This window comes from Cyprinodon tularosa, unplaced genomic scaffold (assembly GCF_016077235.1).
Source record: "Cyprinodon tularosa strain WSP-4 unplaced genomic scaffold, ASM1607723v1 ctg733, whole genome shotgun sequence".
Taxonomy (NCBI): Eukaryota; Metazoa; Chordata; class Actinopteri; order Cyprinodontiformes; family Cyprinodontidae; genus Cyprinodon; species Cyprinodon tularosa.
Window position 1 is genome coordinate 297,929 of NW_024039489.1, and position 27,605 is coordinate 325,533.

A 27,605-nucleotide genomic window follows, 5' to 3' on the forward strand; every position below is an offset into this window, starting at 1 on the left:
AAAATGAAGGCTAATCATGTTTTGGGTGTACTATTCCTTTAACTCCTAGTTTTGGTTCTGTTATGTTTTCTTTTGAGTATTCTGTTTTACTTTGTTCCATGTTTTTTATTTTTAATGGTTTAATTCTTATTTTGTTGTGTTTTCCGGTAACTTTTTAGTTTTTCAGCTTTTTATTTGATGCCCTCTGCTACCCTCTTGTGTTCCCCCTTTTTCCCTAGCTCCTTTCCTGTTCTGTCCACACCTGCTCCCAATCTGCTTGTTAGTCCTCTCTTTGTTTCAGTCTCCCATAAATACACTTTCCGTTCAGTTCTTCAGTACTGGTTTCTCTTCTAACTTCCTCCAACTCCGTCTTTCTGAGTCTCCCTCCCCGTGATAGTTCCCCCCCCCGATGTCTTCATGTTTTCTGGTTTGTTTGACTTTGTTTTCATGTTTTGATTTTTGGATTTTGGATTCCTGCCTCAGTTGTTTGTTTACTCTACATTAAATCATCAAGAAACTCACCTCTGCCTCCCTGCCTCTGCATTTGGGTCCTTTAACCACAACCAAATCATGACACCATATTTATAATCATCTGGGTTTGAAGTTAATTGTTGTCTTTATTTTCCTACACATCTTTCTCTGCTTACATTTCTTAATCATACCTGCATGTTATCTGACAGGTTTACTAGAGCCTGATTTTTTTTTTTTGCTGAATTGTTTTCACCTTTTATCGAATTTATGAATTAAAGTTTATTTTTTGTAAATTAAAACTTTGTAAAGTTTGCCGAAAATTTCTATAAAAATGTATCTTTCACAAAATGTTGCTTTATTTAATGATTTTATTGTGAAAGGGAGAAAATGTGTCTTTCTTGGGAAGAAAAACATTAAAGTACAGTTTGTCTCTCCTTCATTTTACTGCTTATGTTTTCACTTTATTGAAAATTGTTGTTTATTAATAAATAAACATATATGTAGTACAATTGTCTGTTTTTTAATCTCAGTTGCACAGTTTTCAAATTTCACTACAGCATTTTTTTCTTTCGCCATCCAACACTCGTTCTTTGGTCATATTTTTGGTCCATTTCTTTTCTTTTTTTGGCTTCAGATTCAAGAGGTCTTTATTTTTATCATATTTTTTAAGTAGGCAGACAGGAAAGGGGAGTAGAGAAGTTGCTGGTGGTTGAAAAAGATAAACAGTTTAGTGTGGATTGTTTTCTCAAAGATGTGCAGGAATTGAGCTCCTGCTGGAAGAGGACAGAAAACTGAAAGAAGAACTGTCAGGGAAGAAGATGGATGAGCAATTCCTAAAAGAGCAAAACCTAGGACAAAATATATGCAAAGTTTATACCAAAATGCCATAACATCAAGCACATATAATAGTAAACAATAACAGAAGTTTGGAATCTTAAATTATAATCAACAACTCCCTCTAGTTGCAGCTCTGAACATGCTGTGAAATGAACATGCAATCTTTATATTTTTATAATTTTAGTTTTTTATTTAAAAACTAAAATTATTACAATGATATAATCATACATTTAATAAGGTCCAAAATCAGTTTAAACTGCGCTTTGGATATTTTTCCTTTGTTATTTTGGCATAACTATTTGGTGATAAAGAAACACACAAAGACAAAGGGATTCTAATCTGCTGCAGAATTATTCCAATGAAATGTTGTGACAGGAAGATGCCTAGCTAAGTGCCTCTTGATTGGATGTTAGATCTTCAGGTCACATGCAGTGAGTGAAAACACATCTGATACTGTTACCTGAGGAACCTTGTTTAGGTCTGTGGACCACATTCTGGGTTTTTATGGATTAAGTCCGTTAATTTACTTATTTTCTCCAAGTACCCCGCTTTTTCACCATGCTGTTCAACTTGTTTTAAGGAATCCTGGACTTGCTCCTCTCTCAATACATTGTTGTTTGTGTATTCCTCAGCTGGCGTATCGTACAAAATGGCTGCGCCAACGTGACATGTAATGCGTATTCTAACACTTATGGCACAATTACTTAAAAAACAGGATTGAGAAACTTTCATGGTGCCTGTAAGTAGGTCTAAGGAAAAATATCAGTATAGGTTATTAGAACACTCATGAAAAATCCAATTCCGTCCAACCCTTTCTTATATCTTTGATATTTTGTTTTATTTACCATTTGACTTAGAGTTTTACTATTATGCATGCTTTTACTTTGGATATGAGGACTATAATCTGTGGATCTCTTTCAGATCCTTAGGTTTAGTTTCAAATAAATTAAAATAAGCATCTTAAAAAGTAGATCAAAATGTTTATATGTATGACAGTGTAGTCCTGTCACAATTCCTCTGACTGATCATACACCCTGGCAATTGGCCTCAGGGATGTCCCATTACCTGACTGGTCATTGTGAATGACTCCTGCCTGGGCTCTCTATTTTGTATGGTGTAATATCTATATGAGCTACTTAGTCACTCAGTGTTCACAAACAGCAAGTGCTTTCACAATTAGTGTACCAGGAGGTCCAACACATGCCAGTATGTCAATTGGAAACTGAGACACGAGATAAGTGTGGCTGGATGGTGACATGAAGAGGGAATTATATCCCAGAAGTGAGAATAACATAAGTAGAAGAGACCAACAAGTATCTTGGAATACCACAGGCAAATGGCAACCATGTATTGGCCACAAGGAAAGCAGCAAAAGCCAAAAACCTGCAACAAGTATGGCAAATTCTGAGAAGTCAGCTCAATCCAGGCAATCAACAGCTATGCCTTGCATATAACCTGCTTTGGTAATAAGTTGGCCTATGGGGGATATTCAGGCCACTGATAAAACATGAAGAATGTTTTAGATTCAACCTTGTACTGGGACAGTTTGATTCCTGTAGCTCTTAAAGATAAAGAAATTCTTTCAGTTGTCTTTTTTTCCCCTTTCTTTGTGTAAAAGAGCTTATATGTTTATTTAATTATTCTATGTTATAATGTTTTAACTGTCATGTGTCAAATGTGGTAACTTATTATTCTAGCTGAAAATAAACTTTAAGAAAAACATTAGCTAAAGATTTAATGTTACTACTAGTTCTTAATAAACATTTGTCTAATACGAGTTATTGAAAGCAAAAAGTGAAACGGTGTAGTGAGTAAAAAGGTTGAGTGTAACAGGGTTGGAATCGAGTTAGAAATGAGTCTATTACTTACCTAAACAAAACTGATGGAAGGAAACAGAAAACTGTATTTGTTTCTGTTTTAACAACCTCATATACACCCATATGTTTTTTTTTTATCCAATTGCATAGATTTTCTTTTTGGGCAACAGAAGTTAAAATCAGACTTTAAATTAATTCCTAAAAGCTGCTAACAGTCTGATAAAATGATTTCTTAACTTAAACAACATCTGCTCATAATCTGCAGATTAACTAGTGTTTCTTAGAATTTCTAAAAGTAGAATGGGAGGCAGATCTTTTAGTTATCAGGCTCCTCTCCTGTGGAACCAACAACCAGTTTTAGCCCATGAAGCAGACGCCCTGTAAACTTTTAAAGGTTTGCTTATAACTTTCCGTTGTGATAAAGCTCTTAGAGTGGGTCAGGTTATCCTGAGCTATCTCTATAGTTATGCTGATATAGGCTTAGACTGCTGGAGGACATAGGGACCCCTATTTCATCAATCTGCTTCATTCTATCTCTATTCTCCCACTCTGCAATATTTGTTAGTTCAATCTCTATCATTATGCTCTTTCTGCTTTTTCTCATCCTTGTAGCTTCCTCTGGTCTTTTTCTGCTTCTTTAGATACCCTGCATGCAAAACTGCAGAAGTACACCTAGCAAAAAAAGTACAGAATAGAACTACTCTAAATAGAACAACTCTTAACCATATTAACCATAAACTGACAAAATCACATTAATTAATTGATTATTCACATCAATATACGAACCTTATATACGACAAAAATGCTAGTTTGGGAACTCCATTTTCTGTTTTATGGGGAAGAAGGGACGTCTCTGCAGTAAACATGGAGTCTTTCATAAAATGAGAGTTATAAGAGCAACTGCATAACTCATTTAATATGCATATTAATGAAAACCATTACCTATAACTATATACGGCATGTATGAATAAAAATATGAGCCTTTGCTAATACATCTTCCACATTAGATGATGCAGAATATGGATGTTTAGCTGGTGCAGTGTGATCAGTGTAGACTGAACCTAAATTGGTTTTGGTACCAATTATTTTGCTGCGACCCCTCAGTGATCATCTGTCCCTGCCTGGACACATGTTTCTGGCTCTCCTAGTGTATAGCGCTACAGCATCAAAAATAAAAACTAAAAAAAATGAGAGCTGGTTTAGTGTCCTATGTCTATAGTAAATAGATTTGACCCAAACAGTGCACTCTGTTGTTCTCCATCAAACTGTAAAACTAATGCGTAAAAACAGTAAGATGTTGGACCTCTTCTGTACATTAGTCCATATTCCCTTATATCATTCATTAGAAAGCAGGGACTTTTTAAAATCAGAGTTTAAAAGCAAGTACTAATCTAAAAAAAGAAATCTATATTCATGTGTTTTACTCTTATTCATTATGAGTTATTGTCATTGGTTCAGAGAAGTTTCTAATCTGATTGGTTTAATTAAAGCTAAAAATACAATATGATGGTATTTTTAAACATGTGATGTAAGTAGAGTGTTGAATTTTGATTTTTTAAAATATAAAAAATCAATTGTTACGAGTGGGGGCACTAGGATGGGAAGGCGTGATTGAGACTGTGTATAGATTTTTTTTGTTGTACTTGTCAGGTTCAGTTCTGAACTCTTCCCTCTCCCAAGAACATCTCAAGTTTCCGCTAAGTGCCGAGCCAATTCCTCCCGTCCTGCTCTTCCTCCGCTGCCTGCCACCTAGGATCGCCGGTGCACTGGTGGTGCTCGGTGTTTGGGGGTGAATGCCCGGGCGGGGTACTGGCTTATTCCTGACAGCTGCTCCTGCCTGGGGGTGGGGTGCTCCTGGTGCCTCGGGTCCCTGGGGCCCATGGCCGGATCCACTTCGAAGTGGCTGACTGCCGGCGGAGTCCGCCGACTAGTCCCTGCGGCTCCTGGTGGCTCCGGGATTGCGGTGGCTGGGGGTTTTCTTTGGGGCTTACTCTCCTCCTCCCTTTTTCTGGGTTGGCCCCTGCTTGGCGCCTTTGCTCTTGGGGTCCCCTTGGGCGTCTGGGGCTTTGGGTCCCCTGGCGCTTGCCTCGGTGCTCTGGAGGGGCGCATCTTCGGCTCTTCACAACCACTATTGAGCTTTTTTCCTAAACTTTACTAAAGTTTAGAAACTTTACATGCACAAGTGCACTTTCACAAACAACTACAGGTGCTTGGTTCCAGATGCTTAGAGATCCACTTCCATACAGAAAGCCCATTTTCTTACCTTCAGCTACCACAGCATATGTCAGATTAAATAATACTAATACTTTAGCGATAGTATCAAGGTGTTACTTTATTGTTTTACTTATGCTATATCCCTTGGTTGTGTTGTTCTTTTTACATCTCTTTGCAGGTGATTAAGCAGACTGTAGGTGTTTTATCATTATCTCCATTTTATCTCCACTTTCTTTCAACTTTTCTCCTTTTTCTCCTTTACTTTTCCTGTTCTACTTACATTGCAGTGTCCATATAATCTGTAAAACTCCCTGCATTAATTATAATAAACCTTTTTATATGCATAAATCAAATGGAACACTATGGTGATAGCTGTACTGCTCCACTTGAAAGCAAAATCTGTTGGGCTCTTTTTGGCATCAAGAAAATTGTTCTTATTGCCACATTGCCAGACAGGACACTAATTAATCTAATTAAAATCTAATTAAAGTGATTAGTATTTTCTTACAAAAAAAGGCAATTTTTAGGAAATTAATTGAAACACTTGAGTTTAATACCTTTCCAGCCATGTATTTTGATAATAGTGAACTGACTCTACCAAGGCTCGTTTTAACAGTGATGTTGGAGTCTAGAATCCATTGTTCTGAAGCCAGATGGGAGTCTGACTGTTGAAGCTTCTTTAGACTTAGACTTCCTTTATTATCATTGCATAAAAAACACAAGGTGAATCTTGACAACAAATGTTGATTACTTGGCTACCAGTGTAACAGAGCTAAGACCTTCTTCCTGCACAATAAATATGTTTTCCATGAGTAAGAGCTAGCTATATACAGGGTAAGAGTATATATATAAATATATAGTGCACTGAGTTATTGAAGAAGTAACATCAATAAACTTCCTGTTTGGATTAACTGAGTGTGCAGCTGTTCAGAGGATCTCCATCTGAAGTTAAGTTATTTTCTCTGTGATATCTCTGTATCTAAGTAGCCTAACTCTAACTGACTACTTTAAAACATAGCACCTTCTGCTGCACTTTTCTACTGAGCACTTGTCAGTTTCACACTGTTTTATTTCTGATAGCAAGGAGTAGCTAGCCTAGGCTAGCGCTAGCTTAGCATTGCTATGGCTTCTCTCTCTCCCTCCCTTGACTCTTTTCCAACTCTTCCTTCTTCCTCTCCTCTCTCCTGCTCTCTGTGTCAGATGTTCAGTTATTCCTCTGCCTCCTTTAGTGATAATGGGATGTGTAATAAGTGTAGTATTTTTGTAGCTTTGGAGGCGAGGGTGTCAGAGTTAGAATCCAGGCTTCAGGCTGTTGAAGTAGGCCCCCCACGTAGCTGTCCTCCAAAAGTGCCTGAGCAGCCAGGCGATTGGGTAACTGTACGCAGAAAGCGTAGTCGTGGATCTCTGCCCACTGGTCACCACCAACCCGTTCACGTTTCTAACCGGTTTTCCCCACTCAGTGACACACCCACTGAGAAGCCCACTCTGGTGATTGGCAGCTCCATAGTCAGAAACGTGGCATTAGAGACACCAGGGACCATAGTCAAATGTTTGCCGGGGGCCAGAACGGGCGACATCAAATCCTACCTGAAACTACTGGCTAAGGATAAGGTTAAATACAGTAAGATTGTTATTCACGCTGGTGGTAATGACACCCGGTTACGCCGATCGGAGGTCACTAAAATTAGTGTGGCTTCGGTGTGTAAGTTTGCCAAAAAAATGTCGGACTCCGTAATTTTCTCTGGTCCCCTCCCTGATCTGACCAGTGATGACATGTTTAGCCGCATGTCGTCATTCAACCGCTGGTTGTCTAGGTGGTGTCCTGAAAACAACGTGGGCTACATTAGTAATTGGCAATCCTTTTGGGGAAAGCCTGGTCTGATTCGGAGAGACGGCATCCATCCCACTTTGGATGGTGCAGCTCTTCTTTCTAGGAATCTGGCCACATTTATTAGTCCTCCAAAACCCTGACCACCCAGGGTGCAGACCAGGAAGCAGAGTTGTAGTTTAACACACATCTCTGCAGCTTCTCTACTGTTACCCACTCTTTACTCCATTCAGACAGTGTCTTGCCCACGACCAAAATCTAATAAATTAGCAAAGATTCCCAAAGGAGTAAATCATGATAATCTAATTAAAATCAAAATAACTCCAATTGGGGAAAAAGTTAAAACAATTAAATGCGGTCTGTTTAACATAAGATCGCTTTCCTCTAAAAGTCTACTAGTTAATGACTTGATTTGTGATAATCACATTGACTTGTTTTGCCTTACAGAAACCTGGCTGCAGCAAGAGGATTATGTGAGCATAAATGAGGCAACTCCTTCAAGCTATTTAAATTTTCACATCCCCAGAAGTTCTGGGCGAGGAGGAGGAGTAGCAACAATCTTCCAGTCTGACTTACTGATTACTCCCAAAACAATTAATACCTACAACTCTTTTGAACATTTAACCCTTAATTTCCCTGATCCAAATTTCAAGGCAAGAAAACCTCTTCTTTTTGTAACTTTGTATCGTCCACCAGGTCCTTACTCTGAATTTTTAGATGAGTTTTCAGAGTTCCTTTCTGATTTGGTATTAAATACTGACAGGGTCATCATAGTGGGAGATTTTAACATCCATGCTGACATTGAAGGCGATAGCTTAAGAGCAGCCTTCAATGCTATCTTAGACACTATTGGCTTTGTTCAAAATGTGAATAGTCCCACGCATTCTCATCTTCATACTTTGGATCTTGTGCTGACATACGGCATAGAATGTGAAGAAATAACAGTATTTCCTCACAACCCTGTCCTCTCTGACCACTTTCCAATAACCTTCAGGATTACTTTAACAGAGTTCTCCTCCCCCAAAAGAAGGTTCAATTTTAGTAGATCTTTATCAGATAGTGCAGTTATAAATTTTAAAGAATCTGCTTCACTTTCTCTCTCATCTGTGTCACTGAGCAGTGCTGCAGAGTGCAAAAGCTTAGCTTATTCCCCTTCACAGGTTGATGATTTTGTTGATGGGGTTGCTAGTTCTCTGCGTATTGCCTTAGACAACGCAGCTCCTTTGAAAATGAAAACCGTTAAAAATAGAAAGCTTGCTCCTTGGTTTAATGCAGAGCTGCGTACTTTGAAGCAAAATGCTAGGAAACTGGAGAGAAAATATCGCTCCACAGGCCTGCGAGAGTCCTTCCTAGTCTGGAAAAATGGTTTACTGCTGTATAAGAGGACTCTTTGTAAAGCAAGAGCAGCATACTTCTCCTCATTAATAGAGGAGAATAAGAATAATCCTAGATTTCTTTTTAATACAGTTGCCAAACTCACCCAGAGCCATAGCTCTGTTGAACCGTCCATTCCACCTGCTCTTAGCAGCAATGATTTTATGGGATTCTTTATAAATAAGATTGATCTTATTAAAAATAAGATCATAAGCACTCCTCTATCCGCGATTGTACCTGAGGTAGTCATGGAATCTGAACCGGGTTTAGACTGCTTTGATCCAGTTGAACTCTCTGAATTAGCAAAATTATTGTCTTCATCTAAGCCTTCAACTTGTATGTTAGATCCAGTTCCAACCAGGTTATTTAAGGAGGTATTCCCTTTGATCTCCTCCTCCATTTTAGATGTGATTAATCTATCTCTGTTACAGGGATATGTACCTAAAGCTTTTAAGGTTGCTGTAATTAAACCTCTGCTTAAGAAACCGTCTCTTGACCCAGATGACTTGGTCAATTATAGACCTATATCCAATCTTCCTTTCTTATCCAAAATTCTTGAGAAAGTAGTTGCCAAACAAGTTTGCGATCACTTCCACCATAATGAACTTTTTGAAGAGTTTCAGTCTGGCTTTAGAGCTCATCATAGCACTGAAACAGCTCTGGTGAAAGTCACTAATGATATTCTCATGGCCTCAGATAATGGACTTGTATCTGTGCTCGTCCTGTTGGATCTTAGTGCTGCATTTGATACAGTTGACCATAATATTCTTTTAGAAAGACTTGAATATTTTGTTGGAATTAAAGGAACAGCACTAGACTGGTTTAAATCTTATCTATCTGATCGAATTCAGTTTGTTCATGTTAATGATAGATCTTCAACACGCTCAAAGGTTACCTGTGGAGTACCACAGGGATCAGTGCTAGGACCAATTCTCTTTACTTTATACATGCTCCCAATTGGTAGAGTTATTAGACAGCATGGGATTAATTTCCACTGTTACGCTGATGATACCCAGCTATATCTGTCTATAAATCCAGATGAAGCTAACCCATTACATAGATTACAGGCATGTAACCTCAGCACGGGCTCCCCTCAGGGCTGCGTCCTGAGCCCCCTGCTGTTCACCCTGATGACATATGACTGCGTCCCCAGGTTCACCACCAATCACATCGTGAAGTTTGCGGACGACACCACGGTGGTGGGCCTCATCAGGGACGACAACGACCGGGACTACAGAGAGGAGGTGGAGCAGCTGGTGGACTGGTGCAGTGAAAACAGTCTGATCCTGAACGTGGAGAAGACGAAGGAGATCATCGTCGACTTCAGGAAAAACCGCCCCCACCATGCTCCACTGCTCATCAACAGCTCAGCTGTGGAGGTGGTCAGCAGCACAAAGTTCCTGGGGGTGCACATCACGGACAACCTCACCTGGACTGTAAACACTTCATCTCTAGTGAAGAGGGCACAGAAGCGCTTGTACTTTCTGCGGAGGATGAGGAGAGCCCGCCTGCCCCCGCCCATCCTCACAGCCTTCTACAGAAGCACCATAGAGAGCGTTCTGACCAGCTGTCTCTCTCTGTGGTGTGGAGGCTGCAGAGCTTCTGACTGGAAGAATGTGAGGAGGGTGGTGAGGACAGCGGAAGGAATCATTGGGGCTCCTCTTCCCTCCATTAAGGACATTTCATCACAGCGCTGTGTGTCCCGAGCCCGTAATATCATCAAAGACCCCTCACACCCCCACCATGGACTGTTCTCCCTGCTGCCCTCTGGAAAGAGGTTCCGCAGCATCCGCTGCAGATCCACCAGGTTGTGCAACAGCTTCTTCCCCACTGCCATCAGACTGTTGAACCTTTGATCCACAATCCGAACTCTGCACCTATTGCACATTATCGGGCATCAAATGCTGCTGAACTTTTAACTTTTAGCCCTTTAAATTGTTCATCTCATTGTATTTTTCAATAACGCATTTTTTGCACAAATGCCATTTTGCACTGAACCACTGCAACTTGCACACTGTCTCTTATCCTCTGCACTGTTCACACTTTGACCACTGCTGCACTTTTTGTATTTTTCTATAACTCGTGCCATTGTGAAATATCAATGCAACGTTCATAAGCTGTATGTAACGCAATTTCGTTCTGTATGCACCCTGTGCATACAAAATGACAAATAAAGAAGTCTAAGTCTAAGTCTATGTCTTGAAGACATAAAAACCTGGATGACTCTTAACTTTCTGCTCCTGAATGCAGACAAAACAGAAGTTATAGTCTTTGGACCAGAGTCTCTGAAAAAGAAACTGATTAGCCAGTCACTTCATTTGGATGGGATTAAACTGATTTCAGATAATAAAGAAAAAAATCTTGGTGTTATTTTTGATCAGGACCTGTCATTTAAATCCCACATCAAAGAGGTTTCTAGAATTTCCTTCTTTCATCTGAGGAACATTACAAAAATTAGAAATATCCTGTCCAGGGGTGATGCTGAGAAACTAGTCCATGCATTTGTTACTTCAAGGCTGGACTATTGTAATTCTTTACTATCAGGAAGTCCACAAACTGTAGTTAAAAGCCTTCAGCTGATCCAAAATGCTGCAGCCAGAGTTCTAATGAAAATTAAAAAGAGAGATCATATCTCGCCTATCCTGGCTTCTCTTCATTGGCTTCCTGTTAAATCAAGAATAGAATTTAAAATCCTCCTTCTCACATATAAAGCCTTAAATGGCCAAGCTCCATCTTATATCAGAGATCTGATTGTTCCTTATGTTCCTAACAGAGCACTTCGCTCTCAATCTGCAGGTTTACTAGTGGTTCCTAGAATTTCTAAAAGTAGAATGGGAGGCAGATCTTTTAGTTATCAGGCTCCTCTCCTGTGGAACCAACTACCAGTTTTAGTCCGTGAGGCAGACACCCTGTCTACTTTTAAGGCTAGGCTTAAAACTTTCCTTTTTGATAAAGCTTATAGTTAGGGTGGCTCAGGTTATCCTGAGCTATCTCTATAGTTATGCTGCTATAGGCTTAGACTTTTGGAGGACATAGGGACTCCCATTTCATCATTCTGCTTCATTCTCTCTCTGTTCTCCTATTCTGCAGAATCTGTTAGTTCAATCTCTAACCTTCTGCTCTCTCTGCTTTTCCTCAGAGTAGCTTTGCCTCGTCTGTTCCTGTTTGGCTGTGACGTCATCCTGGAAAGAAACATCAGCTGTGCTGCTTCCATCAACACCCTTGTTTATAGATGTTGGAGATCGGCCGGTTTTCCAGTGTGGTCCTGTTTCTCTGACCGTGACTGAGTGGATGTGCTCTCTTCGTCCTCTGGCATGGGAGCTGCCTTGGAGCTCGTCTGCCTGGCTGTGTGTTTCCTGGACGGGGCCGCCTTTTACAGCTGCTTCTTGTATCTCTGCTTCTGTCTCCTTGAACCCCAGTCGGCCTCGGCAGATGGCCGCTCACACTGAGCCTGGTTCTGCTGGAGGTTTCTTCCTGTTAAAAGGGAGTTTTTCCTCTCCACTGTCGCTACAAGCATGCTTAGTGTGGGGGATTGTATTTGAGTCAATGAGTCAATGCAATCAACTGGTTTTCATTAGATAGAAAACTTTGTATCAATTTGACTGTATGATCTGGTTGAACTGTAAAGTGCCTTGAGATGACATGTGTTGTGAATTTGGCGCTATATAAATAAACTGAATTGAATTGAATTGAATAAATAAATATTGCAGTTACTGAATATTGCACTGAAGAGTCATTGAAAACAAAACATTAAATTGAAGACAAAACTAAACTAAGGTGCGTGTATTGTCCATGTCCATGGGGGGAGGAGTGTTATGTGGCGTTAAGCAGTCTGATGGCCAGGGGGAAGAAACAGTTCAGGAGTCTGGTCATTCTGCAGAAGATGCTGCAGAACCTTCAGCTGGACTCCAGGGAGGAAAACACTCCATTGTTAGGGTCGGTGGGGTCGGAGAGGATCTGGGATAGGCAGCACCTGTCTGTGATGTTCTTGATGCACGGTAGCAGCGCCCCCGTGATCTTCTCCTCTGTCCTCACCACCCTCTGTAGAGACTTCCAGTCAGAGGCCCTGCAGCTCCCAGACCAGATGGAGATGAAGCTGGTCAGCAGGCTCTCGATGGTCCCTCTCTGTAGAAGGTCTAAAGGATGGGGGGCTGGGAGGGATGCTCTCTTCATCCGACGCAGGAAGTGCAGGCGCTGCTGGCCCTTCTTCACCAGCCCATTATTTAACATAACGAGGAAGAGTCTCCGGAGACCGGCCGGGGGGCCGGAGGCGAGGAAGACGATCTAGAGGCCGGCTGCGGGGCCGGAGGCGAAGTGGAGTCTCTGGAGGCCGGCCGCGGAGCCGGAGGTGAGGCGGAGTCTGTAGAGGCCGGCCGCGGAGCTGGAGGCGAGGTGGAGTCTCTGTAGGCCGGCCGCGGGGCCGGTGGCGAGGCGGAGTCTCTGGAGGCTGGCCACGAAGGAGGGCCTCTGGAGGAGGCCGGCAATGAAGGAGGGCCACTGAAGGAGACCTGCCGCGGAGCCGGAGGCGAGGCAGAGTCTCTGGAGGCCGGCCGCGGGGCCGGTGGCGAGGCGGAGTCTCTGGAGGCTGGCCGCGGGGCCGGTGGCGAGGCGGAGTCTCCGGAGGCTGGCCATGACGGAGGGCTTCTGGAGGAGGCCGGCGACGAAGGAGGACCACTGGAGGACAACGTCTCTGTTGCTGCAGGAACCTCGGAGGAGGACGATGTCTCCGTTGCTGCAGGAACCTCGGTGGAGGACGACGTCTCCGTTGCTGCAGGAACCTCGGAGGAGGACGATGTCTCCGTTGCTGCAGGAACCTCGGTGGAGGACGACGTCTCCGTTGCTGCAGGAACCTCGGAGGAGGACGACGTCTCCGTTGCTGCAGGAACCTCGGAGGAGGATGCCGCCTCCATTTCAGCAGGTAGCTCCAAGGAGGACGCCGCCTCCGTTTCAGCGGCTCAGCAACAGCCTCAGGGGGGGCCGCCGACTGCGGCTCAGCAACAGTCTCAGAGGGGGCCGCCGACTGCGGCTCAGCAACAGTCTCAGAGGAGGCCGCCGACTTCGGCTCAGGAACAGGCTCAGAGGGGGCCGCCGACTGCGGCTCAGGAACAGGCTCAGAGGGGGCCGCCGACTGCGGTTCAGGAACAGGCTCAGAGGGGGCCGCCGACTGCGACTCAGGAACACAAACAGGGGGGGCCGCCGACTGCGGCTCAGGAACCAACATGGAGGGGGCCGCCCAGTGCGGCTCAGGAACAGACTCGGAAGGGGTCGCCCAGTGCGGCTCAGGAACAGACTCGGAAGGGGCCGCCCACTGCGGCTCAGACTAGGAAGGGGCCGCCCACTGCAGCTCATGAACAGACTCGGAGGGAGCCGCCGACTGTGGCTCAGGTACAGCCTCCGAGGGGGCTTGGAGTGCCCGCCGATGGCTCTTGGAGGCTTGGAGCGCCCGCAGAGGGGCTCTTGGAGGTGTACTCCCACATACCCCGAACTCTGAAGCCTCTTTGAAAGTATGCTCAGGGGTCTCTGGACGGCACAGAGCAGGCTCAGGGGTCTCTGGAGGGCGCAGAGCAGGCTCAGGGGTCTCTGGAGGGCACAGAGCCTCCACTCCCTCTCTGGCTGACCTGCCGGAGAGGGAGTGGAGGCGTCAGGCTGACCCGCTGGAGAGGGAGTGGCCTTCTTTCCCCGGCAGCGGTTCCTACGCCTGAAGGAGGCAGAAGGCAGGGGGGAACCAACAGCTGGTGAAGGTGGAGGTACAGGTTCTGAGGTTGGTCGAAGCTGAGTGATGTCTTGGATTGGTGGTTTGGGTGATGAAGGTTTATTGAAAAGTTTTGCATAGGTGTCCTGAATGTTCCATTTAACCTGGTCGATATATCCTGGTGAAAAAAAGGTCTGGAGTTCTGGATATTTTTGAAGTTGATTGAGTAATAATTCTGCTGTTTCCACCCACTCCCAGGGTGGAGAGATTATTTATGGAAAGTCTGAGGAGTTTGAGGAATTCACTTGCCTGAATTTGTGGTTCTGTTGAGTCCATTTTGTGGCTGGATCCTTCTGTCAGGATTTGGTGTTGGATTGAGGACCCAAATGCAGAGGCAAGTAGGCAGAGGTGAACTTAGGTGGGTTTAATGAGGTTCAAAGGAACTGAGGCAGGAATAAAAAAATCCAACAAAAATAACAAACACACCAGAACCAAGGAGACATCAGGGGAAAACCAAACTCTAGGAGCCAGGGAGAGACGAGGTAAGCAGACAGACGTTATACGAGGATCCAGCAAACAGGAACTGAAGAGGGAGGGTTTTTAAAGGGGACAGAGACAAAGAGAGAGTTAATGAGAGGATTAGCGATGGTGATGAAAGTCTAGTTCTTACATTGATCATTGTGTTAGATCACTTTGAAATACTGGAATTGTAGGTAAAAAGAAGTGTTAACTACTGGATATCAGTAGGAAAAGGATCTAAAACATTTGACCAAATCAACCTGTAAACAGTTCACCAGTCCTAAAATAAACTTTCTCTAAGTCCATCTCAGTTCCCAGACCTGAACCCTACAGAAAACACTTCCTCTGAACAATCCCTGGGAGCTGCAGCCATTTAAAGACATGGACTTAAACTTTGATCCAGGAAGTCTAACGTTACCAGGGTTGTTCTTCACAAGTCTGAGGTCGATATCAAATGGATCTGGATGCTTTAGTTCTAAACGTTTCCACCTTTTAGGAGATAATTTCAATTGTTGTTACTGAATAGAAGATTCTGGTTAAAGGATTTCTGGTCACATTGCAGTTCTAATATTTTTTCAGCAAGGTCAATAACCCATAGAATAATCTCTCCTGTACTGTAAGCCACTTTAGTCGACTCAGCATGACTTTGGTTCTGGTTCCATCATCATAGCAGATCACCATCCCAGCTGCTCCATTATCTACGGTTTATAACCTCTTTAAATCTTCCACTGCAGCATTTGACCAGATAATTGGACAATAGTCTAAAACTGCAGACCTCTGCAGGTCAAACTCAACTTTCTCTGCTCAGTTTGGAGTTAATTCCAGCAGCATTCATCTAAAGCCACATGGTTACTTGGTTACTGACAGAACAATGTTAGATGTTTTCTTAGTCTTCAAACTTGATCAGAACTATTGAGACAAATAAATTGCTGTGATGAGAAGCTGGATCTGATTTTCTGTAACTGGGTTCTTCTACTATCAGTGAAGGATTTAATTATCATTTGATTATCATTTCATTTTAATCAGTTTTTTTGTTTCTTTCTGTCAGGGTCTTGATTCTGTTATCTTTTACTTTGGTCCATGTTTTCTAGTTTTATTGGTATAATTCCTATTTTGTTGTATTTTCTGGATATATTTTAGTTCTCAGGTTTTTCTTTGTTGTCCTCTGTTGCCCTCTTGTGTGTGTGTTCCTTTTCCCTTGGCTTCCTCGTTGTCTCTACTCACACCTGCTCCTTATCTGCTTGTTAGCCCTGCCTTTGTCTCAGTCAGCTACATATACTCTTCCTCTGCTGTCACTCCTTGTTGGCTCCTCTGTTGTCGCTGGTTCTGTCGTTGCTGGTTCCCCATTGCTGTTGCTGATTGTTCTTCCCTGATGTCTCCATGGTTCTGGTGTGCGTTACATTTTAAGTTGGATTTTGGATTCCTGCCTTCCTTTCCAGTTTTCACCAATTAAACAGCAGAAATCACCTCAGCCTCGCTGCTTCTGCATTTGGGTCCTGTAAACCACAACCAAACCCTGACATGTTAATTTTTCTGACATCAGCAGTTTAACTTTAATGTCTTTACTTCCAACCTCAGTAGACCTGTAGTTAATCTAGTTGTCCAGCAGATGGCGATCTCTGAAATTGTTTGACTTCATCATCTAACCTTCAACATAAACAACATTCCTTCTGCTTTTTACTTTCATTTAGAAACAGGTTTTGTTGGAACAAACAAGCAGAAAGTCGACAGAGTGAAGCTGATGAAATGGCCGCTTCAGCTGATATTTTCAACTCAGGTCAGAAATCTTTTTTAAAAACCTTCCCTCAATCTTTATCCTGTTTGGATTATAATCTGGTAAACTCTTATTTTAGTGAATAAGAACCCAAAAGAAGGTTCAATTTTAGTAGATCTTTATCAGATAGTGCAGTTATAAATTTTAAAGAATCTGCTTCACTTTCTCTCTCCTCTGTGTCGCTGAGCAGTGCTGCAGAGTGCAAAAGCTTAGCTTATTCCCCTTCACAGGTTGATGATTTTGTTGAGGGGGTTGCTAGTTCTCTGCGTATTGCCTTAGACAACGCAGCTCCTTTGAAAATGAAAACCGTTAAAAATAGAAAGCTTGCTCCTTGGTTTAATGCAGAGCTGCGTACTTTGAAGCAAAATGCTAGGAAACTGGAGAGAAAATATCGCTCCACAGGCCTGCGAGAGTCCTTCCTAGTCTGGAAAAATGGTTTACTGCTGTATAAGAGGACCCTTTGTAAAGCAAGAGCAGCATACTTCTCCTCATTAATAGAGGAGAATAAGAATAATCCTAGATTTCTTTTTAATACAGTTGCCAAACTCACCCAGAGCCATAGCTCTGTTGAACCGTCCATTCCACCTGCTCTTAGCAGCAATGATTTTATGGGATTCTTTCTAAATAAGATTGATCTTATTAAAAATAAGATCATAAGCACTCCTCTATCCGCGATTGTACCTGAGGTAGTCATGGAATCTGAACCGGGTTTAGACTGCTTTGATCCAGTTGAACTCTCTGAATTAGCAAAATTATTGTCTCCATCTAAGCCTTCAACTTGTATGTTAGATCCAGTTCCAACCAGGTTATTTAAGGAGGTATTCCCTTTGATGTCCTCCTCCATTTTAGATGTGATTAATCTATCTCTGTTACAGGGATATGTACCTAAAGCTTTTAAGGTTGCTGTAATTAAACCTCTGCTTAAGAAACCGTCTCTTGACCCAGATGACTTGGTCAATTATAGACCTATATCCAATCTTCCTTTCTTATCCAAAATTCTTGAGAAAGTAGTTGCCAAACAAGTTTGCGATCACTTCCACCATAATGAACTTTTTGAAGAGTTTCAGTCTGGCTTTAGAGCTCATCATAGCACTGAAACAGCTCTGGTGAAAGTCACTAATGATATTCTCATGGCCTCAGATAATGGACTTGTATCTGTGCTCGTCCTGTTGGATCTTAGTGCTGCATTTGATACAGTTGACCATAATATTCTTTTAGAAAGACTTGAATATTTTGTTGGAATTAAAGGAACAGCACTAGACTGGTTTAAATCTTATCTATCTGATCGAATTCAGTTTGTTCATGTTAATGATAGATCTTCAACACGCTCAAAGGTTACCTGTGGAGTACCACAGGGATCAGTGCTAGGACCAATTCTCTTTACTTTATACATGCTCCCAATTGGTAGAATTATTAGACAGCATGGGATTAATTTCCACTGTTATGCTGATGATACCCAGCTATATCTGTCTATAAATCCAGATGAAGCTAACCCATTACATAGATTACAGGCATGTCTTGAAGACATAAAAACCTGGATGACTCTTAATTTTCTGCTTCTGAATGCAGACAAAACAGAAGTTATAGTCTTTGGACCAGAGTCTCTGAAAAAGAAACTGATTAGCCAGTCACTTCATTTGGATGGGATTAAACTGATTTCAGATAATAAAGTAAAAAATCTTGGTGTTATTTTTGATCAGGACCTGTCATTTAAATCCCACATCAAAGAGGTTTCTAGAATTTCCTTCTTTCATCTGAGGAACATTGCAAAAATTAGAAATATCCTGTCCAGGGGTGATGCTGAGAAACTAGTCCATGCATTTGTTACTTCAAGGCTGGACTATTGTAATTCTTTACTATCAGGAAGTCCACAAACTGTAGTTAAAAGCCTTCAGCTGATCCAAAATGCTGCAGCCAGAGTTCTAATGAAAATGAAAAAGAGAGATCATATCTCTCCTATCCTGGCTTCTCTTCATTGGCTTCCTGTTAAATCAAGAATAGAATTTAAAATCCTCCTTCTCACATATAAAGCCTTAAATGGCCAAGCTCCATCTTATATCAGAGATCTGATTGTTCCTTATGTTCCTAACAGAGCACTTCGCTCTCAATCTGCAGGTTTACTAGTGGTTCCTAGAATTTCTAAAAGTAGAATGGGAGGCAGATCTTTTAGTTATCAGGCTCCTCTCCTGTGGAACCAACTACCAGTTTTAGTCCGTGAGGCAGACACCCTGTCTACTTTTAAGGCTAGGCTTAAAACTTTCCTTTTTGATAAAGCTTATAGTTAGAGTGGCTCAGGTTATCCTGAGCTATCTCTATAGTTATGCTGCTATAGGCTTAGACTTTTGGAGGACATAGGGACCCCCATTTCATCATTCTGCTTCATTCTCTCTCTGTTCTCCTGTTCTGCAGAATCTGTTAGTTCAATCTCTAACGTTCTGCTCTCTCTGCTTTTCCTCAGAGTAGCTTTGCCTCGTCTGTTCCTGTTTGGCTGTGACGTCATCCTGGAAAAAAACATCAGCTGTGCTGCTTCTATCAACACCCTTGTTAATAGATGTTGGAGATCGGCCTGTTTTCCAGTGTGGTCCTGTTTCTCTGACCGTGACTGAGTGGATGTGCTCTCTTCATCCTCTGGCATGGGAGCTGCCTTGGAGCTCGTCTGCCTGGCTGTGTGTTTCCTGGACGGGGCCGCCTTTTACAGCTGCTTTTTGTATCTCTGCTTCTGTCTCCTTGAACCCCAGTCGGCCTCGGCAGATGGCCGCTCACACTGAGCCTGGTTCTGCTGGAGGTTTCTTCCTGTTAAAAGGGAGTTTTTCCTCTCCACTGTCGCTACAAGCATGCTTAGTGTGGGGGATTGCATTTGAGTCAATGAGTCGATGCAATCAACTGTTTTTCCTTAGATAGAAAACTTTGTATCAATTTGACTGTATGATCTGGTTGAACTGTAAAGTGCCTTGAGATGACATGTGTTGTGAATTTGGCGCTATATAAATAAACTGAATTGAATTGAATTGAATAAATATGTTAAAATCGGAGACTTTGACTTTAAATAGAACATGAAGGTTAAACAAAATGGCTCCCTCTGCTTTTCTAGGTTTCTTATAATAGGTTTTCCTTTTGTGGAAACATTCTTGGACATTATTGTTGTTCTTCTAACAGAAATTTATAGTTAAAATATAAAGTATTTTCTCTGACTGGCTAAAAAAAGTAGATTTTTATGAACTTTGTGATAGAATAAAGCCTTACCTTTCTTAACAGCACTGAGCCGCCCTGCTACAGAACTGAGGATTGTGTTGATAGGAGGAAGATATAATAACCTTTCCAGCGGTAAAAGCTCAGCTGGAAACATCATCCTGGGTCACAATGTTTTTGACACCAGCAGAAGAACAGCTCAGAGTGAAGCGAGGCAGCAGGAAGTACTCGGCAGATGACTCACAGTGGTTGATACTCCAGGATGGTGGTGGAATTTTCCAAGAGAAGAAACCCCAATACTGGATTTGATAGAAATCCAGAATAGTGTCCATCTGTGTCCCCCAGGACCTCATGTCTTTCTTCTGGTCATTCCTGTTGGTTTATATTTCTTTAATCTTGTCAAACCATCTCTAGAGGAACATCTGGAACTTTTCAAAGCAGATGTTTTCAGCCACACCATCGTGCTGTTCACTGCAGTCCATCCATATAGTGATGAAACCATTGAATCCAAAATCAGAAGAAGTCCATTCCTGCAGTGGATCCTTCAACAATGTGGAAACAGAAAACATGTTCTCAACATCAGCAACAGAGAAGATAGAGATCAAGTCAAGATGCTTCTAGAGAAAATTGAGGCGATGATTGAACCGAACAGGGGCAGACACTGTTCTGTTGATGAATCTGATGGAAATGCTCTGAGAGAGAGACTGAAAGATTTGGTTAAAAAAGCCTCGAAAAGGTTTGATGAAGTTCAGAAACAAAGAAGAAACATGAAGTTACAGATTGAAGGTAATTCTACTTTCTTTCTATCAGGATAAAGTGAGAAATGTTTCTGCAGACGTCTCTGGGAGCTCAACATACAAAACACATTATTTAATCACTTTTGGATTTTTGTTTTTGTTAAAATAAAAAAAGACTCAAGAGTCATTTCAAAACCATCTAAATCCATGGATTCACATAGTTCATACAAACACTGTTAAACTAACAGATGTTTCCTTTTATTTTGTAAATGTATTTTTTTTCTCCACATTATCAACTCTACTCTAAACAGACCTGAACTGCAAACTTTTAAAAATAAATTTTGGTTTGTTTTTATGATTTAGGTGGAAAAGTTCCTCCAAACCATTTGAGAATATTGATGATTGGTGAATCATATGTTGGAAAGAGCTCAGCAGGAAACATCATTCTGGGAAAAAATGCATTTGGTGTTAGAGAAAATGTTGGAAGAAAGACACCATGCAGTGAAATCAGCCACAGTGTGGTTGAAGGAAGGCGGCTCACAGTGGTGGATTCTCCTGGATGGTTCTACATCCACACCCTTCAGGACACCAGTGAGATGGACAAAATGGAAATAGAGAACAGTGTGAATCTCTGTCCTCCAGGACCACATGCTGTGCTGCTGGTTATTACTCTGATAATCAACATTGATGCATCATATCTGAAATCTATCCAGGAACACATGAGTCTGTTTCGAGAAGAAATCTGGAAACACACACTGGTTCTGTTTACTTATGGTGACTGGTTAGGAGTGAAGACTGTGGAGGAGCGTATAGAGAGTGATGAAGGTCTGCAGTGGATAGTGAACAAGTGTGGGAACAGGTATCATGTTCTGAACAACAAGGACCACAGTGATAAGACTCAGGTAAAGGAGCTCATTGAGAAGATTGAAGAGATGTGGGCAGGAAATGAAGATCCTCATTATGAAGTGAACCTGGACCAAGCAGCACAGATAGAAGCCAAGATGGAGGCTGCAGACAAGAACGCCAGAAGGTTGAAGGAGATCAACGAGAGACAGTCAAGAGTCCTGAAAGAGGTTTATGAAGGTAAAGAAGTTTTATAAAAGTTTATGATATAATCCTTTAACATTAATGTTTCAGGATTAGAAACTATTTGGTTTTTCTGTTTGTTTTCCAGCTGAGAGAGATCCAGTCACTGACATCAGGATTGTTCTGGTTGGACAGAAATGTTCAGGAAAGAGTTCGGCAGGAAATCGGATCCTTTTCAAGGAGAAATTTAACAGAACCTTTGATAGAGCTTGGTTGGAAAAGGTGAACCATCATGATAATTAAGAAAAAACATTTAATAGATTCAAACATCTAGACTGGATGTTTACCTGAGTTCATCACGTCCAGAAATGTTCTTCTTTATTTTCAGAACTATGAAGATCAGAGAACATCTGCAACATGTGAGAAACATGAAGGAGACTTTGATGGAGTAAAAGTCTCAGTGGTTGAAACACCAGGCTGGTTCTCAGACCCAACACCACCTGACTGGATCAAAGATGAAGTTCTCCACAGTGTCTCCATGTTTTCTCCTGGACCTCATGTTTTTCTCCTGGTTGTTCCAATCCTCAGAGCTTTCACTCAGAAAGATCTCAAAGCTCTGGTGGAGGTCCTAATGCCATTAACAGAAAGAGTGTGGAGACACTGCATGGTGCTGTTTACCTGGGGAGACTGGCTCAATGGCCTCCCTGTAGAGAACTACATCGTCAGAGAGGGCAAGGAGCTCCAGGAGCTTCTGGAGAAGTGTGGGAACAGATACCATGTTCTCAGCAGCTTTTATAATGATCCTGTTCAAGTCAAAGAGCTGTTCCAAAAAATTATCAACATGGTAAAACAGAACAAAGGAAGCTTCACGACTGAAGGAAGAAAACCTCAGCAAGGAAAACAACGCATGCTGACAGAAGAGGAGTGGAACAGACGGGAGCAGGAGCTGATGGAGAGAATGATGAAAGCTTTAGCAAAGGAACCAGAGAAACCAACAGTGCCCTCTGTGGAGGTGGCAGAGAGCAAGAAAGACTTTCTAATTCCAGACAGTAAGTTTAACATGATGAAGAATTAATCTGAGTTTCCACAAACTCTTGGCTCCATCCATTTTATTTTATTTTTTAGAATAACAGTTTTTTCTTCTGTTTCAGTGAGCGGAGATGTTTCCTCAGAATATTGGAGCATTTCAGAGATTAGGAACCAACGAGCTCATAACAACGTTGCTGAATGGCTGGCTAAGAGAATGAGACAGTCTGAGATCAGCTCTGGGATTGGCAGCATTTGTTCCTCAGTCAGTTATATGGAGAAACATGATGAAGATCTCCAGTAGATTAAAATCATCCAAAGATGAGTTCATTCTCACAGACAATAAAGATCCTCTGAACATTTTCTCCAATCCTTCAACTAAACACAGGAACTCTTGTTCAACCAAAAAGCTACAGCAGAAATTAAATGATGGAAGCTAAAGGAAAACACAGGACGGAATATGAAAATATACCAGCTTGGTGCTACATGAGACCATGTTGGTCTAAACACTGTAGATCACATGTTTAAAGTCCTGGTTTAGTGATGAAGCTCCTGAAGATGCTGAAAAAAATACTATACAGTAAAACTAATAGCACAAGATTTCTTAAACAACTTACAAAAACTAAAATTGCTTTTCCACTAATTAAACAAATTTAAAGGCACACTATGCAACATTTTTCAGTTAATTAATGTGTTCCATAACGTTTTGGATGATTAAATGAGTCATTTCAGGTTGAACAAAGGTATTCTCGGCCGCCCTGGTGGTCTGTGGGGGAAATACCGCACTTGCAATTGCAGGAGCAACGACCCGCACCCACAGGTTCAGAAGTCTCGCGAGAGTCGGTCTTGCTTTACAGCGAGAACTGCTACACGCCCCCAGTTAAAAGCATGGTTGTTGTTAGCACAGTGGCGATCTTTGTGCAGTGCTGCTTTCACACCGGACGCAGCAAAAGCAGCAAAATCGCGTCTGCTGCTTCATTTTTACTGCTTGTACCAGTTAGTTCTGACGCGCGGCTGAAGCAGCTTTGCTGCTCTGGCTATGCGGTGCAAAAGTGTGTCTGACACGCGTTGGGCGGAGCTTCACTATCCTTTCTCTGCCTTGCAGCTATATTTGCTGTGATCAGTGGGAATAAAGTAGTTTTAATATGTGTTTAAGTGAGAAAATACACCTGAAAACGTAATCAGTGCAGTCAGTTCATTCAGATTATCATCCTGCCTTACAATATTTTTTCTGTCGGAGCCGCTCAGACCCCCACATACCAGCGGTTCGCCGACAGTAGGAATCCCTTCATCAGCAGCCTCTGGCCGGGTCGCCTCCTCGCGGTTCACCGCGGCAGCTGGTAGGTGTTTTTCATCTAAATAATCCAAACTGCAGGCAGCAGGATAATAAAAGCCAACATATTCTGCCGGCTGATTTCTGCATTTTAAGTTAATTTAGGCGTCAATAAACTGTTTAAGAGGAGTGATCATAGCGCTCTGATCATCAGCACTGTGTCTCTCTCTCCCTGCCAGCTCCCAGATCAGCTACTCTGATTGGTTGACGCGGCGCGTCGAGCAGCAAAAATTAAAATTTTCCATCTCGAGCAGCAGCGCGTTTGCGACCCGTCAGACGCACCCGACGCGCTGCTTCAGCTGCTCAGACGTGCTGCGCCTGCTGCTCAAAACGCGCCTTGACGCGCGTCAACCATTGACTTTGCATGTAAACTCGCTGCTTCTGTTGCGCCAGCTGCGTCCAGTGTGAACGCAGCATTAGTCATTCGTTGCGTTCGCCTGTCTGCTAAGCTCAAAACAACCGCACCTGGCTTGACGGAGAAACCAGGAGAACAGCTGTGCATATTTACGACAGTGCAATTTTAAATCAACACCGGTTGCATAGTGTACCTTTAACTGATACCTGTACAGATACAACACAACTGTTTGTTCCCAAATATTTTTATTTGGGCAGACTACGTTTTAAACACAAATGGGAATAAAATGGTAATGATTTTAAGCCCTTACAAATTTTATCTAATGAATGCAATTAAAGTCTTATTTAGCTGGTTTTGAAGATATTTGGTTGTGGTTAATTTGCCTGATATAAACATTGTTTAAAAAGATGGTTTGAAAAGAAATAGATTTGTTTCTCCTTTATTAAAAATCGTATTGGAAAACTGCTTTTGGTTTACTGCTGTTGGCATTGACTATTTTCTAAAGTTTGTTGTTCGTAAACACTCAAGTGTGAAAATCATGAAAAAAGAAAATGGGGAAAAGGGCAAATACTACTTCACACCACTGAATCTCTCTTGGCTTTCTCCACTTTATAATCATCACTCTCCTAAAGCTAAGCAGCGTGTAAAATAAGTGGGAAATGGATTAATAGACTGTGCTTTTTCTGGATTAAATAAAAGTAACACTGTTCCATTCTTTATGCTGAGGTGAAGGGAAAGGACGGAAGTGTGAAAAGAAGCAGTATTCTTCCATAGTTTAGATAAGGGAGAAACATAAACATGTCCTTAACCCTTTCCACATCCTCCTGGTGTTGTGGAAACGATCCTGGATCTTCTGGCTGTGGTTGTGCTTCGCTGATCTGATGGCACGGTTTAAGTTGGTCTGTGCTGTTCTTAGTGCCTCTTTATCACCAGACTTGAAAGTTAAGTTTCTTGCTTTAATTGATTTCCGAAACTCCCCATTTATCCAGGGTTGGCCCAGGTGGTGATGTTCTTTTTTATGTTCACATCCTCAATACATTTCTTTATGTAGGCTGACACAGTCATGGCATACTCATCAATATTTAATAAGTTATCATATGTTGCTGCAGCCTTGAAGATGTTCCAGTCAGAGCATTCAAAATTGTCTTGGAGTGCCTCCATGGTGCCCTTAGACCACACTCTGACCTCTTTAACTGTTGGTTTAGCCCTGATCAGCTGAGGCTTATATGCAGGGATAAGCATGACAGAGAGATGATCGGATGAACCGAGGTGGCAGTGGGGGGCTGCTCTAAATGCCTCTTTGATGGTAGAGTAAACCAGGTCTAAAATGTTTTCATCCCGATTTGCAAAGTCCACATGTTGGTAAAAACGCAGGAGAACAGTATTCATGTTAGACTGGTTAAAATACCCAGCAGTGATGTAAACACCCTCTGTGTGCAGATTGAAGCTCAGAGATAGCCTGGTATAGAGTTTTCATGGACTCTTTTGTAATAGCTTTGGGGGCACATAAACAGCAGTGATGCTAACCACAATGAACTCTCTGGGCAGATACTACGGTCTGCAGTCAGAAACTCGATGTCTGGAGAGCAGAAGTTGGCAACCGATCTAGCGTTCTTGCACCAGCTGTTGTTGATGTAAACACAGAGCCCACCACCCTGAGTCTTACTGCATAGTTCTTTGTTCCTATCGGTGCGGTATAGCGTTAGCCCCTCTGGGCCAATAGCATTGTCCGGTATTGCTGGGACAATGCTATTGCTGTTGTGATTTTATGTTAAATTATATTCCCAGCCAGCTGGGAATTTATGTTTCTGATACTTTAAGATGTTTATTGCCCTCCCCTGTAGGGTTGGTAAAATATCTTATTTTATCAGATATTATTTCAGCTGTTATGGAGTTTCTTTTAAATTGATTGAACTTTAAGTCCCTCGGTATAAAATAAATATTTTGATGGAGATGAGAAATCTGCTTCCTGGTTGGTTAATAACCAATAGTTTGCATCCAATCATTTAAATAAATGGTGTTATTTTTTTTTTATTTTTTTTAATATATAAGAATTATGCTAGTTACCGATCTGTTGCTACTATATTTTAATTTGACAAACCGGAATTTCTCAATGTTCTTTTTCGTGTTTGGTGCTGTAGGAGCCAATTATCCTTTGGTGTTTGTCGCCACCAGGGGGCGTATTTAATTTTTGAGTTCTGAGTGTCTGATGAGGGGATGGGTTATTTAAGGTCTACCATCAATTCTGTTGAGGTGTGGTTAATAGGCTGAGGCAAACAGTTTTCTACTGTGCTTGGTTGGATTTATGTTGAACTTATGTGGATCTTGAAGGAAAACAGTAAGATAATGGACTTTGTGCTGAAAATAAATGACTTTGTTTTATGTCAAACGGAAGATCAGCATTCTAAATCTTAATTGAGCGCACGTAAAACCAATGCCTTCCAACAGAAACCACCAGTAGCCTAAAATATAGGATTTTAGCCGCTACATTTAGGTAGAAAACTGCCTCGTTCGGAAGATCCACCGATCCTGCTGTATTGGGATTCTTTGTGGCAGACAAGTAAAGCCGCACAGATCCAGGCTATTGGAGCCGCCGGACAGTACACCTGACGCCGGAACCGGACCGCAGAGGAGCGGTGGGGACACCTGACGTCGGTACCGGACTCGCAGAGGAGCGGTCGGGACACCTGACGTCAGTACCAGACACCTGACGCCGGAACCGGACCACAGAGGAGCGATCGGGAAACCTGACGTCGGTACCGGACACCTGACGTCGGAACTGGACCCGCAGAGGAGCGATCGGGACATCTGACGTCGGAACCAGAATCGGAGCCGCACAGGAGCGATCGACACACTCACGCTTGAGAACAGAGCTGCATGGATCGAGCTATTGGAGCTACTGAGATTCGTAGCAGCCGAAATCGGAGCGCAGATCATCAATGCCGGCCAACGCGTCATTGTGAGTCAGCGCTGATATTTATGAATGGCCATTATTATTATTATTATGTGTGCACACAAAGGTTCAAACTTAAATCCAATGCATTGGTAACAGACTGAAGACCGCTTAAAGCAAAGAGAGCTCTCTATAAACAAACAATCAACAATTTGCGCATAAATAAATAAACTTATAAACTGTCGGCCATTATGGCAGAAGAGGAAAACATTGACCTGAATCAGGAGGGTCAAATTAACATTGTGGGTCAAGAGGAAAATCATCAATGGGAGACTGAAAAAAGACAGGTGAAATTAACAGCCAAGGCTTTGTTGGTGAAAATTCATAACTTAGAAAGTGAAAGAAAAACAAAGTTAAATAAGCTCACAAAGTTAAGACAAACTATTACAGTGTTGAAAAATGAAAAAGGGTGTGTGAATGACATTAAGGGAGAATTTAAAAGGTTTTTGGGTTGTCTGAAGAAACACAAAAGGTACACCAC

The 27,605-nt window shown here is 42.1% G+C and overlaps 1 pseudogene; it reads left to right on the top strand.

Moving 5' to 3' along the window:
• Nucleotides 1-16,393: 16,393 nt before the first annotated feature.
• On the top strand, nt 16,394-22,901 carry LOC119772937 (annotated as a pseudogene).
• Nucleotides 22,902-27,605: the final 4,704 nt, after the last annotated feature.